General features: G+C 43.9%; 1 protein-coding gene, 1 long non-coding RNA gene and 1 other non-coding gene across 10 annotated transcripts in view; all 3 read right to left on the reverse strand.

The window, feature by feature from the left end:
• Nucleotides 1-15,572, reverse strand: part of LOC135902820 (uncharacterized) — a 225,092-nt gene that overhangs the window by 60,097 nt on the left and 149,423 nt on the right. The gene's annotated exons all lie outside the window — the stretch shown is intronic.
• On the reverse strand, nucleotides 123-13,807 carry LOC135902776 (uncharacterized). Its single transcript, XR_010564593.2, has 5 exons — nucleotides 13,567-13,807; nucleotides 11,837-11,879; nucleotides 10,914-11,019; nucleotides 9,148-9,216; nucleotides 123-1,959 (listed from the first exon to the last, which is right to left on the reverse strand). It is a non-coding gene; the product is annotated as an uncharacterized lncRNA (long non-coding RNA).
• On the reverse strand, nucleotides 6,648-6,722 carry TRNAS-AGA (transfer RNA serine (anticodon AGA)). Its single transcript has one exon. It is a non-coding gene; the product is annotated as a tRNA-Ser (tRNA).

Consider the following 15,572-nt stretch of genomic DNA (forward strand, 5'->3'; position numbering starts at 1 on the left):
GAATTTGACTTCCTACGTTTGCTTATGTGATAATTTGGCAGATCTCTGTAATGTAATCTGAGTGCCTGCACGGTTGTGTGGTCTAGGGTTTATATTGCATCGACGATGAAGAAATAAAGAAGTTGTTAGCCTCGATGTGTCGTTTGTTCCTTTTGTGGTCCGTCTTAGGTGTTTGTGCTGTAAGTTTAAGTTGCTTGACTAAGCCATTCTAAATTAACAGTGGCTTGTATAATGAGGCTGATCAGTGGTATTTTGCAAGGACTAGCACACAAATATGATAAATGTCAAAGTACTAAATTAAGAAATTGGGACTCAACACACAAACAAGCTACATAATTTAGTGTAGTTATTGGGCTGTATTTCCGAGCAGGCTATTAAAAATAAACCGTATTTTACAAACCAGAACCCACCTGCTGATTATGAGACATGCCGTAGCGAGTAACCCCGGATTAATTTGGACAACCTGGGCTTCTTTAACATGCACCTAAATCTAAGTACACGGGTGCTTTTGCATTTCACTCCCACTGAAATGCAGTTTTGTTCATGACTAGATTTGCGAAAGTTCCGAACAGGATTCCTCCTATATTTTTACAGTGGGCACTCTTTAAATGGAGCCTCAAGGGGCCGGGGAAATTGGTTCCATTTACCAGGCATTCTATTTAGTGCGAGACATTGCAGAGAGCCAACCAACCATCAGGATGGTGTCCTGTTTAGGCGGCAGTTTCACTTAAGCGATTTTCGTTTATGAAGGTTCCACTGCAGTTCTTAATAGTGGGTGAGTTGTGTTCTGCATGGACACTTTAGCATGGCTACCATGTTTAGTTGAATATTGTGCAAGCAGCAACATTTCACTGTACCCAGTGCAATATATAAAGCCAGCAATGTAACATGCTGCAAATGCAGCCACGAACAAGTAACTCCCCTATCATACCCAATAACAGCATCTTTAGACGAGATTAGTACTGGTTTCTCATGTTTAAGTGCCTTGTTTTCAGAAATCAAATCCTCCTGATCACATTGGTTTCCAATCGTGTCATTCCCCGCGCTGAGGTCATTTGAGATTTCATTTAATTGCACTTCAGATAGCATATTGGTCTCATTTAAAAAGCACATGGCATCACAGTCACCACCTAGATATAGAATTCGAGCTGCAACGCAGTAGCAGACATTCTGAGGTAGATGCCTAACTATTCTTTTGAATTGGGATGCATACTTAAAACACTGCTACGCAATTGCAGACAGGGCTGGTAGTGTAGCAACCAGGACAGATTTAACGGACATACAGGAGCAAAATTGTGTGAGCTTTGAATAAATATTCTCTCTGAGGAACCATGCTGTCCAGTTATAAAATGGGGATCGAAATAAAGTAGTTGGATAGCAAACCTGCATTTCATTAAGTAAATAAAATACTGTTCATGCCACCTTCCAGGGTGCACACTACATTCTCTTTCTTTGAATGTGAATTTGTTACCTTGCCATGGGTTGCCAAATGTATGGGTGTATCGTTGGTCGAGGGTGGATATAGGTCTCAGGCTAGAGGAACTATTTCGACAAGGAGACTTGCCAGGTTGAACAACGAATGTCTCAGGCTGGAGCCATTTGGTTCCCTTGCAATGATGTTGGCTCCAGCTTGAGACTTTTTTTGTTGGACAACTGTTGACAATTAATGTCGCCATCTTTTCATTTACCCTCGTCTTATTCAACCCATTGCTCCACGCAGGAGCTGCACTTTCTTTAAGAATAAAAATATTAATGAGCTCAAAGGCTTTGTGCATGGCTGCGTCCCCAAGTGCAAAACTTCGTTTTCAATGAATGACAGAGTTGGTACCTTTCTTGAGAATTCAATAAGAAGAACCAAAATTAAGCTAACAGACTGGTTATGACGACAAGTAAACATGAATTGATGTGGAGTGCCATTTCTTCATTTCACACCAGGCTTGGGGCCAGCCGGACTTCTTCCTAAAATTGAGAAAATTTTTCTAATTAATTACATATTAAGAGTACTCTCTTCATAACCTAAAAATTTAAAAAAATTGTTATTTGGTTATTCATATTTAGTTGGGAACAGCGCGAAGAACACTGACGAAGTAAGGGCGTATACAGTAATGACACATAGTGCTGGCTGACTACAGATTTAATATTAGAACAGACAAACAGTTAAGTACTTTGGAATGCTTCCTAAAAGCCATAAAAAACCAAAGCAGGAAGCAGTTGTACGAAATAATGTATGTGCATGAAAAATGCATTTGATCATCGGTTTGCAGATATGTGTGCCATTTACTTGTCAGTTAACAAAACGTGTTACACTGAAACATTTCTCCTACAATTTGGCAATTCTGTGGGCACTGATTATTGCTTGGGTCAGTTGGCTGCTGTTGTTACTGCTATTAGTGTATGGTGAAGTGTAATGTAGATGGGGAAGTGCTACTGACAACTACGAGCATTGGCAAATTTTGCTGCACCAGGATAATGCACGCATTGTCCTGCTGCAGCAAAACTTTCCAGTAAACTTTCACAGTTCTCTGTAGTACGTTTCTGTAGTACGTTCCCATCTGTCTCGCCTCGCACTGTTTCATCTATAGCGCTTCACCATACTATAATATGCGCCACCAACTGACACAAAATTCTACCCTTTTGAAGTTCCTACTGCTACTTCGCACTCGTCACATTCAGGCTGCCAGCCGTACTAAGCCCAATGTAGTATAACGGCATGGACTGGCAGCTCCTGTCATGGATTTACTCTGGTGTAATGGGACCACAGAAGCAAACGAAGACAAAGACATGCAGGACACAAGTGCTTAACTTCAACTCTGGCTTTAATAAGAAAACAGACATATACAACACGTAGTGACACAAAGTGACGTTATTAATTCAAAAACAAGTTCTTCATGCAATTTAATTGAGAATGACTGATGCATTTGTCCTTTTCACGCTAATCTGCCAAAGCTTAATTATCTTATGTACATTTGCTCATAATTTCTGGCAACGAGTTTCGAAGAACACTGGAACGAACAACTCTATTTTGCAGTGCATCACAATGTGCGGATGAGAGTTGTTGCACACAAACTTCATTAGCCACAATCTCAAATTATTACAATGCGTGTCTATGCAATGCAAGCATGACTGGATAGCAATGGCAGACTGTACATAACCTCCGTTGCACAGTGCAACGCCTGCAAATTGTGCTGCACGCAACAAACTAATTAGTTTGTTTTCCTGGCTTCAGTCTTTTTTTCTCATCAGAGCAAATCTCTCTTCACATGTTTCATACAAAAAAAAATGTTTGCCCGTAGGGACCAGCTACACAATTACTCACGAAAATAAAATCCCAAATGCATACGAAACAACTGCAACCACTTCTTTACTTCATCATCTCATTCATTATATTTCCTAGTCATGCCTGATTTAGTTGCGCAAATCCTTTTTCTCAGGCCCTTGTAAGGAGAGTTTTGTGCTGCAACAAAAGGCAGAAGCCAAAAAAAGGAAGAGGTTGGTTGTGGCTTGAAGCACAATATGCATCTAGTGAGCTAGGCTGCAAGCGTTGCGTAGTCTGCTGCCATCACAAGGCCGTGCCTACATTGGACAGATGGGATGCTCTATTAATGCGAAATCAGGGAGATTGAGGCAGTATGAGTCATCTGTGTGAAACAACCCTCCCTCACACAATGGTAAATGCTTCAAAGAATGTGACCGCGGTCCTGTGTTCCACAAAACTTGCGTTGTAGCGAGATATTATGACCTGACAACATGCAACGTAATTGTGGTTTGCAACATTTAAAAAGAATGATTAATGTATCAGTGATCCATTAGTTGCACTGCATAAAGAATTTCTTTAAGCAGATATCATCACATAATGTCTCCACCTGTTATTAAATATTGCGTTTCCTTATTTTAAAGCTTGAAGTGAGATCCGTTGCTTGTGTCATGCGTACATATCTTTCTTCGTTTACTTTTTGTGGTGCCAACACACCAGAATTTGTATAACCAAATGGCCACACTGCTTTTGTCACGTTATAGTGGTGCTTGCAAAGCCTCGCAAACAGCAGCCTATTTGGTCAAAACGTGCTTTTGTACATATGCTTTTCCAAAAAGAAAAGCTGCGAAAAGGTAACAGAATCAACAGCAGTAGGTTAAATCCACTGCAATGCTTTACTTTTCTGCCTTTATTATTCGTTGCACCTAAGTGGATAAGCCAGAGTGTGAATGTTACAGAAATGCAGCAAATAAGTTGTTGAAATTATGCAAAAATGTTAACGCAACTAAGCATAGATTTATGTGCAATAATAGACACCACTCAGTTTCTTTCCTTCTGACACAAACGTAGTATATCTTATTTTTTTGGCATGAAGAAAAGCATATGTAGACCAGGCAATATTTGAATGAGAGCCTTCACGATTAAGCACCACTATGTGACCATTAGGGTACATACACTGTAAATAATACAGATGATGTCCCGAATATCACAAATGCAACATGTTAGCGAAAGCAGCAACCATTAACCCCGAAACTAATCAAATCCCACAAAAAAGTGGCTGTGGCTTAGCTAAGGTTAAGGCCAGGATGCGAAGCATACTAGCCTTTATTTTAGTTGTTGAACCACTGTTTAGCCTGGTGAACTGCTGTTGCTTGGCTAAATTTGGTTCGGCTAGACGAAGAAACAACTCATGCAGGCGAGCGCACGAGCTGAGACCCGGCTATGTAGCTACGCGGCCGCAAGCGAGCGCACGACTTGAGCCTCCGCTTTTGCAGCTGTTATGACGTCATATGGTAGCTACGCGGCCGCGCGCGCCGCAGCAAGGAAGAGCATGGTTGTGCGGCTAGTATGCTTCGTATAATAAAAAAGAGATGTGTCAGTGCAGCACCTATATTCTGAAGTTACAGGAAAGTGGCATGCTTGTTAACAAACCTACAACCACGGCACATTTGTATGTGGCCAACCCCTGCCTCTTTATGTGCTTTCGTGCCTTTGACAAGGTGTTACTAGATATTTATTTGCTTGTCTGTTGCAAAAACACATCAATTATCAGGTCCGTGCACAGTGCACCATGCCATTTATCTATGTGGACTCACTTTGTGTCCTTAGCACTGCTCTCACCTGTTCAGAACTAACAATCGCAAAAAGACTTGTTCTACTTAAATCTACATGTCTGAACATGTGGGTTCTGCAGTTGAAATAAGGTAATTATAAGTAAAACGAATGACATGTTCTGATTAACTTTGTTTTCATAATCTAATTGTTTATTTGGACACATAACCAGTCAGATCATTCGCACTAACACAAGAAAACAAATTCAACACACTGGTTTATACTGGTCGGTGCTCTTTTGACTTTAGTACACACTGAACAAACGACAGGCAGTGAGAAATACCAACAACCACTAACTTCCAGACGGCATTATTAGCCACATGTGCACATGATATAACTACAAAAACCCAAACGAAAGTAAACAAAGAAAAAACTACATTTTAACAGAAAAAGAACAAGACAAAACAAATTTCTTCTGGTAGCTAAGTCACAATCAAGGTGCAAATGCCAGCTATAGTTCGGCAAGCACACATTTAGTTATTTTGCTCAGTCGCTCAATTCACAATTTCTTGTTTGACAGCAACACTGACGGGACATCTGTGCATATCTTTATTGCACATGCCATTTTTGCTCGCCCCAAAATCCTTTCGTGGTTATTCATTTAGTACCTGCTTCGCCTGTACTGGCGTTGCAGGGGGATATACATTCTGTGTAATGTAACTTACAGTCAAATCAAACAAACAAAGCAGGGAGGGAATTATCTTTGAAAACTATGCAATCATTTGCAGGCGGAAAAACCTTGCAGTCCCTTTGGTCCAAGGAAAAAACAATGTGAGGCATCACAACTAAGGAAATTAATAAACCTGTTTAGTGTAATCTCTTCCTTGTGAGGTATGATGATAGCCTGATATGAATTTCCCTATCTTTACATGTTTGGAACAGTATATGCTGTGAAATAACTTTACCTGAAGAGATTTCCTAGTCTTTTCAATCCTGCCATTGCAGCTTACCCTTACTCTCAGTAATACAAAGCCATTTAGTACGATTTCAAATTTTGAATTTGAGAGTCAGCGAATAAAGATATGGTTTTACGGTGTGTCACCGATACCTTCACATAGGTAGTATGAAGCAAACCCAGCCTTGCTTTTTCATCCACTCTGTCCTCTTTGATACTGTCACACGCAGTGGGACGACACTATCATGAAAAGTGCTGGCAGTGGAGGCGAATGCTATGTCTCTCTCATTTCAATGCATCTCTGAAACTACAGATTATGCAACCCCCAGTACTAAACACGTGGGAAGACTGTGCACATAATACCACGCCATATCAGCACATCTAGTCTTTCCACACGCAGCAGATCACCTCTAGAACAGGGTGTGCAGGCTGCAGATGTGCTCAGCTGCGCTAGAAATGAAGACACACATGGACTGGGCCCCTCTGAGGGCCCCCTTAAAAGCTCAGTTTGTCATATTTTGTTTCTGCAATAGGCTAGTGCAAAGAGTGAATTTGCTTCATTCCTGAATAAAGGGAAAATCAGACATCCACCCGTTCATAGCAATTGCTACAAAGGAAACTCATACGGATTCCTCGAAAGAAAAGCCTCATAGTTGAAGAAAAATTCGTCCTGGTCCGGGACTCGAACCCGGGACCACCGCCTTTCTAGGGCAGCCACTCTACCATCTGAGCTAACCAGGCGACTAGCAGATGGCAGGGCGAAGTTGAATTTGTCGACAACACAAAGCAAAGGCAAGAGTTTCATGTAGTAGTTCTGCGGAAACCCGCAAGGTGGAGAAAAGTAATGAATAAAGGGAAAATCAGACATCCACCCGTTCGTAGCAATTGCTACAAAGGAAACCCATACGGATTCCTCGAAAGAAAGGCCTCATAGTTGAAGAAAAATTTGTCCTGGTCCGGGACTCAAACCCGAGACCACCGTTTTTCCGGGGCAGCCGCTCTACCATCTGAGCTAACCAGGCGGCTAGCAGATGGCAGGGCGAAGTCGAATTTGTCAACAACACAAAGCAAAGGCAAGAGTTTGACGTAGTAGTTCTGCGGAAACCCGCAAGGTGGAGAGACGTAATGAATAAAGGGAAAATCCTGGTTAGCTCAGATCGTACACCGGCTGCCCCGGAAAGGCAGTGGTCCCGGGTTCAAGTCCGGGACCAGGACGAATTTTTCTTCAACTATGAGGCCTTTCTTTTGAGGAATCCGTATGGGTTTCCTTTGTAGCAATTGCTACGAACGGGTGGATGTCTGATTTTCCCTGTGCTTCAAATGTGCTTCATCCAAAGTATGTTATCGCGACCACGCTGCTCTGTCGCACCTAGGCTCCCTGCGCTTGAGCGGAAGTTGTATTTTCTTCTATACGTTTGTTTAGGCTGTCATTAAACAGTTGGTAGTTTGGCACTTCACTGTCTTCCTTTCTTCTATCCCTTTTCAAGAAATGTATTTTGCGCCACAATGTATACCTAGGAAATCTAAGCACCAACTTGCCCAAGAAGTCCTTTGGAACATCTACACAGGGTGTTTTGACTAATGTCATACCAAGTGAGCACACTACAAACCTTGCGTGCATCGTTTTCATGACTCTTTCGATGACCATATTTCATTTTCAGTGACTTTATCAACTAAGTATCTAGCGGCAGCTTGAACATAGGCACTCATAAGAACTCGCCCCAGGCTTGGTCGAATACGTCCAGCACTGCATCACTGAGTAGTGAACCATGCTGTAAGAGTTGGCAACTAAATTGCCACCTTGAGATTGAAACTTTTCAACCTTACAATCAAGGCTTCAATTGCCCAGCCAGCGAGCTGCAGCAAAGGTGTGAACTATAGTCATCTGATGTCACATTCTATGTCATAGCGATAGCAGCTGATCTCTCTAGTGGTGGCCCTCAAGGCCAACAGGCATCCCTTTCTGTGCACGTGCTTGTGTAGGACTACGCAGATGGTGCCAGTTTGTTCTTCAGCATTAACACTATGTTCACGTTGTATCGGGAACACATTTTCTTACTCAGTGCAATAGCCCTTGAAGCTACATAATTGCCACCAAACTTTCCTTTGCCATGTCATTTGCTTCTGCCTTGATGTCATGGAGCAACTTCAGCTAGCTGAAGCATTGATGTTGTTTGAGTACCCACACAGCCTTGCAGTTTTCCAACCTGAACGTTGCTTCATTAAAAGCTGACATGATTTGGTCTCAGCAGACAGATCAGAGTTAAAAAAGAACACTCATAAACTTCTTTCAAAGTCATTCTAACCTCGTCAATAATCCCGGGCCTTTCGATGTGTTATTCAGCATTGTCCAAAGCAAGCTGGCTCTTAAAAATCAAAATAACAACTTTGTGAGCGCAGCTACTGGGCTACCTGTCTCTTCAGCGAGCCTGAAATGTCTCCCAGCCATCAAAGCAAGAGCGAAAAAAAACGACAATGAAAAGTGTGGCAGACAAAATGTTCATGTAAATGCATATGTTTATGGACAGTTACACTAAATGAAAAAGATAGTGGCTTCCCAGTACAGTCTTGATGTACGTAGTTGTTTCGGTCACAAACAAACAGCCAGTTGCCCAGTCCTGCACAAGCACAGTGTAAAGATGCTTATAAATTAAAATTTGTTGTGTGTGCATGTGGTGCAGTGTACCACATTTCATTTTCCTGAGGCTGCAGTACACTGGGAAGACTGGTTGCTATTTCAATAGGAAGCCCTTACAGTACTGCAGCCCTTTGTTCAGATCTTGCTGCAGATTGTATCAAATGCGAATGGAAACTGTTTTGCAGGACACGTCAGTTCAGTTCAAGCAATTAGACCGAGTAACCCAAGAAATACTTCAAGCCTCCAAAACGTTTTAATACAGTCCCTCGTTTAGTACAGGTTTTCGCCTGATGTTTTGGCTTCTACGGTATAACGCTGTGTATAAGGCTTGCTAGGTACTAGTGGTTTGATGTGCACACTCTCTTGTGTTACTATAATTACAACATGTAACAAAGATTTTCCTTCCTCACAAATGTTTGGACACAGTGCCTGTGAGCTCATCTTTTAACCTGTTTTTCATTCAATCTGTGCATTTACATCGAACGTAAATTACAAAATATTAGTACTGAGAATCGCAAAAGAACACACCTGCGTAACGATTCTGCCGAGATCGTTGGAGTGGTCAGTCACAGGATGCAACACCGGTAGAAAGGCATCCTGAGGTAAAGCAAAATAAAAATCGTTGTAAGATGCGGATCAAAAATTTTATTCTGTGAGGCTTTTGGCATGTATACTAATTACTACATTTGTATGTAAAATAGTTTTGCATAATAGCTGAGCAAGGTTAACGTCTCGCCCTGTGACTGTCAGCCAGTGCTACTCATGGCAATGGTGACAAATATGGCACATCCTTTCAAATGGAACTTTTGTGCATTACATGCATTGAACTTAGGTTCACATAATACATGACACCTGTGGTTAGAAGGATGTTTTGCATGCCACACCAACGCCACAAGTGGCACTGCCTAACAATTCCAGGGCCAGACTTAGTACATAAACAATACAAATGTGCAACAAAGTGAACAGGTGGATAGCTGCTGCTATAACTCAAAGATTGCATGCACCATGCAGATGTGAATGCAGCTCCCATCAGGATAGAGTTGCCCTTTGGTGCACTTCATTTCTCTTCCTCTTTTGTCTTCATTGCATGCTGGTGCCATATGGTAATAATGAACACAAATTAAGCACCTCAGTTCCCATTCTTGTTTTGCTACATGCTGTAAAGTCATCCAAATGTGCTTAAGACTCTTAAGGATGTACTTTAGCCATTTTGTCTTGACAATATTGGTATTGAGCATAATGCATCATGCAAGAAACTTGCATATACCGGGCACCGCTATAGACACTGCGACCTCTGCAGTTTCTACACAATCTGGCATAATGTGCTCAAGCTGCCTGTAAACACTGGAGGGTGTCTATGATACATTAAGAAGCTCAGCAAACATGAGAAGGGCCTAAAATGAAGGTCAGAGAAGCAAAGCAAATTTTTAACCATTCCTCTCTATGTTGCTATGAATGTGAAGGTGCCAGCAAATGATGTATTTGAACTGTGTTTTTAATGGTGCAATACTAGAGAGCACATTTTTGCAATAATAATGTGACAGAAACTAACTTAATGAATATTTTTCTAAACTTGCATGAGGGTTTCGTCATTATGCTGATGCACACACCTGCATATCTCTGCTGTGAAGTCTTGTTTCGGTTTCCTATTTTATTTTCACATAGTAATTTACATCATACACTTGTCCTGAAATACATCACGTTAGGCTCCTTCAGTATTTCTTTTCTTACTCGAACACACATGCCTATACAGGGCACACACTCAAATACATGCAAAGCTGCCACGGGACTGGCCATTTGAGGTCGACATGTTTGTACAGCGCAAAAGACGAGGACTGAAGGAAGAACACAACACAGGTGCTGTCACACACACACTCAAGGCACTCTGCGGGATTTTCAGGCTTTTTTCATGCTCCTACAAACACGTTATGTAGCACATATTGAGCCACAGAAAGCTGTACTGGAAAATGTTCACGTTGCACTACAATTTTATAATTGAGACTTTTTATCTAATAATAATATCTGAGTTGATTATTTGATTAAAAATAATTAGGTAATTAGGCAAAATGCAGAAAATCTAAGTATTTCCAAGAGACAGGAAATAACATTACCTAGGTTCTGTGCAGCTCGGTGGCATAAGCATATTTTTTTAAGTTTGCTAAAGTTACGTGGGATAACCTGCATACGTCCCATGGAAGAGGTGTCACACCAATCACTCTAAGTGATGCCGCTAAACTAGCCATTGCACTTAAAACATATAGGGTAATAAAAGTAAACTCTAGGTAAGAGCATACCAAGACCTCTATTGCTGAAAAGGGAAACTGATGGGAGGCGACTGATCTCCGGTTATGAAGCTGCTTCATCCTCACAGCTGGCAACGAAACGACCGCAACCACAGTCCTGAAATAAAAGAGAAAAAGTTGACACTACAATGATCACATAGAACACGAAAAAGCTGGTCGCCAGTTTATCTTATAGAGCATCTGCTGCTACATTAGGTTTTGTATATTGGTCAGCTTATTGTTAAACTAAGCTTGCCAAAATTTTATACCTTAATGGCTTTGCTCTTTACAAACTAAAAGCTTTGCCTAACTCATACACTTATGCACTACTTAAGCTATGAGATGTTTACTGATCCCTTACAATGAATAGCTTCTAAGACAAATTATTTCACACAAAAGGATGCATAACTTATGAGTGTTACTGACATTGAATACCAAGGTATTACCTTTTTATCATAGACGATGGCAGACTTCAAGCACATTTTTCTCACAGATACAGGTTGAACGGTCTGCCTTTCTTTTTTCACCAGCAGTAGAAATTTTGTTATTAATATTCGTGCAATATAGGAAGATGCTATGATATGTGATATGATCCTGAGTTGAAAAGCGCCACTTTTTTGTGTGAATTTGGCACCTAGAATTCAAAACTCAATATCTGTACCCAATACGCAACGGCACAGCAGCAAAGTAATTAAACATTAAACAAGTCCAGGTATCCAGTGCACAGCGCCAGCTGTTGAATAACAACACTGCACAAGCATCGACTGTATAGATGTAGCGTAGTATGTGCACGGCAGGCGTAGTGGCGGCCTCCAGCAAAGAACACAGCCATGGAGCGACGCGCCCGTATGAGCCATCGCCGGCAATTCTATCGCGTAAATTGAGCACAGGCATCGTTTTCTGGCCGCCGAGGTGCCGGCGCCACTGGTACTCACCTGCTCCGGCCGCCGAGGTTCAAGTGACGGCGTATCCAGTAATCTGAATCAAAGAAGGACACTGTTACCGCCAAGCAGTACGCTAACTATAAACTATAAAGCGTTTCTTATACTCTGACCGGCAGTTCATGCGGCGTTGACCCGTAGTGCCGTTGGAAGCTCACCACACGCTTTTAATACCACAAACGCGCCGCCGACATTTCACGCCCGTAGATCAAAGTCGACGGGCGCAGGCTCTACATGCTACACGCCGCAGTCGCACACTCCCTGCACAATCAGCGGCGTGAGCGCGAAGAGACACAGACGATAGCACGGCGCGTACTGGCAAATCTGCACAATGCGCGCTTAGTGAGCGACCTACTGCACACAATCGCACGAGCTAGGGGACTGGCGCCGCGTACGCGCCAGCTAGCAGATACCGCGCACAAAGAAGCGCCGCCGGTTCTCGCTCAAATGATCGCTGTACAAACACTCACACACGCGCACCGCAGTAAACCCTTAACGAGCCGCCACATTTTAACGCGATAGCGTTAAGGAGCTCGTGTCGCAGAAAAGCCGGTGTCGTCGGCGTCGGGTGTCGGTGTCGGCGTTTTGCGGCGTTGACCGTGAGCGATAAATCATGGCAGGCACTCCATAAATAAAAAGCAACTTCCAAGATGGGCTGGGTGGGAATCGAACCAGGGTCTCCGGAGTGTGAGACGGAGACGCTACCACTCAGCCACGATTTCGATGCTTCCAAAAGGTACAAACGCGCCTCTAGTGAATGCGGTGTTGCCTTCGAAACGAGCCGTGGAATGTTATACTGTGGTGTATATCGGTAATTATGAACATGTAACTTACAGAAGTCGCAATTACACGAGTAGCGAAGTGCGTTTCGCTGCATTTCTTCTGCGCTTTCCGCACACGGAGAGCCATCTTGCGGCAAACACAGAAGACCCCCTCCTCTCCATGTACGGCGCTGCCCCGACAGATGGCGCGCCACGCGCGCATTGGAGCTGTCGCGGCTCGGACTCTCTCCCCTGACAACGCTTCGCCTTGCTCCCTCTGTAGAATCAAGCGTCCTTCCTTTCTTTAGATCACTATCTCTCTATCTCTCTGCCCGTGCCGATCACGGCGTTTGGCTGGCGTGCATCATTTCCCCCTACGGGATACCGAGTTCTTTGGTTCGCTCCGCTTGCTCAGGCGCACGTTTCGTTGCTGCGCTGAACGCCGCGTTGCTCGACCATATGGCTCGACGCTCACCGCGTCTGATGCGGGGCGCCTCGTAAGTGATGGCTGCCCTGTAGCCCATTGTCTTACACCCATTGGCGGGTCGACGGGAACGCTATCGCGTTCCACTCTTGAAGGCGAAGCTTAAGCGTCCTCCAATTTTTCAAGCCGCGGTTAGGCGGCGAAGCTTAGCTCACCTTGCACTGCACATAACTATTATGGTAGTGGCATGCGCTTCGGGGAACATGTCGAATGTTTACATCCACCCTATTAAAGACGCGGCACAGTCCCTCATCGTGTAAAATTCTAATGTTTAAGTACACTCGCTTGACCCTAAACACTCAAGTCACCTCGATTACGACAAAGCTCGAAGAAACACAGTGATCGTGCAAAATGGTTCTAGACGGCCAACTGTCGCGCCATGTTGTACTGAGACCTTCAATAAGTCATATCAGCGCGTCTCTTCACTTAGAACATATGCACACTCATAGAACGTGTAATAATCGTTCAAATTCACTTACCGTGGAGTCTTGGGGGTTCAATGCTGTGAGAAACAACAACCACGGTAGAAGAATGCGCCGCCGCTGACAATGGCTGCCCCTTTGCGGCTTTCAACGCCCGCGCGCGCGCTCCGAAGGCTTGTGCTCCTCCGCGCGTAGTTCCGACCGCTCCGACTTTCGGCGTCCTGTGTGCAGCGCCAAGGCGCGGCTACTCCGAACAGAAAAACAGCGCCGACACACATTGCGCGGGATATTTCGAATGTGACTGCAGAAATAATCCTACTGAAATTGTCGCCGCGGCTGCCTGCCTTGTTGGTCACGGCTGAGTTATTCTTTTCTCTATTTGGCTCGTCTCAGATATGGGTGTATTTCAACACTCCCACTTTCCCGTGCGCCACCGTTATTCCTTGAAAACCCCCATTTTACAACCGCAATGGCCCTTCAAATGGGGCCGGGGGTATAATAATGGTTCTAGCTTATTTTACTTCTTCTCGTGGTAGTAGTCATTTTAGGCTAGAGGGGAAAAATGGCATATCAACTGTTAAAACGCCCATATGGGCTCATTTGTGTTTACAGTGTAGCGACCGATATATGCATATATTGCGCACAAACAGAGACCAACGCGCATGTAGTAAAGGACTGCGTTGTAGCACGCCCCTTCTGGAAGCTAGTTGCAAGAATGTTCGGAATATCCATCGTGCGGCCACCACAGCGCCGACATCGGTTTGCGAGTCTCGTCTACTACAGCGCTAGCTACGTTTTCTGGTGCTTCCGTAACATCGCAGAACGATCTCGGCAGTCAAATAGAGCAATGTACCCCAGAATGCGGAAACTACGGGGGATAGTATGGGGTCATCTGGAAGAACAGTTGTTCAAACTCGGTGTAGCCGAGTTTCTTCGCCGCTGGTCTACGCGGTACATAACCGTCTCCCGAGGCAAAATCTTTCTACAGCCAGAATAATGCTCAATTCTGTTGCCTGAGTTCAGACTGTATATGTATGTGCCCCGGGTACCTTTCATAAGTTCGAGGCTGACAATAATGCTTTTGCGTGGATACGGTAATGAGTTTTGTTGTTGTTGCTGTGTGTGGCAAAGCCTGTGTCAAGCAGACACCATTTATTATTTCATTTGTTAATCTGTTTTGTTTACATCAAGTATGGTGTATTACATGTGATGTACCTTATATTGTACTTTTCGTTCATACCACAGTTGTAAGCGTGCCTACTACGCCACACGACACCACACAGGCGCTGCTCGGCGCGGCAGCCGCAGCGAGCGGATTGGTGTTCATGCTGCGTCTCGCTTCAACGTGAACGAAGCGTCGAAAGCACAGCGCGTACGAAGCTACCGCAACTAGGCGCACTTTCTACCATAGCAGACCGCTTTGAAGATTAGGCATGCGTGACCGCGGTTTGTCCACATCGCAGATCGCTTTCAATATATGGGTGCCCACGCAGCCTGCGCAGTAGCCGCCGGTAGTGGCAGGCAAAGTCCCAGTATGTCCTTGGCTGAGCTTGAAGGTCATATTTACGGAACTGGGCGTTTTCTGAGTTTATACCTGGAGTAGTACAGCAATCGGTCTAATAATGAATTGTTTGGCCAGAGTCATACATTCTGATTCTAATAGAGCTTCTGCTTTTATGAATGACATTGTTAGATAAAACCAGACGGCTTCTGCGGTCGGTCCGAATTTCTATACAAAGTACATTACTAAGCACAAAAAACTCAGTGCCCTTCCACTCTGTGAGGAATGATGACCAGCGAAGCTGTGTATGTGGGCCCCTTAATGGCGAACTGCACCTCCGCTGTGGGTCGGCCCATTATTGGACTATCTTCGGGATCGGCCCAGGTATGGGAGTGCTTAACGCATGCTTCAGCTCCACCGAGGGTCGGCCCGGTTTTGCACAATCTTCGTGATTATGTGTCTACACATAGGCACTATCCTGGGGACACTGGCCCCTACAGCTTTGCTGTAAAAAATGCTCGTTCCTAAGATGCTGCCCATTAGTTTCACTTTCATTTGTGAC

This window comes from Dermacentor albipictus, chromosome 1 (assembly GCF_038994185.2).
Source record: "Dermacentor albipictus isolate Rhodes 1998 colony chromosome 1, USDA_Dalb.pri_finalv2, whole genome shotgun sequence".
Classification (NCBI taxonomy): domain Eukaryota; kingdom Metazoa; phylum Arthropoda; class Arachnida; order Ixodida; family Ixodidae; genus Dermacentor; species Dermacentor albipictus.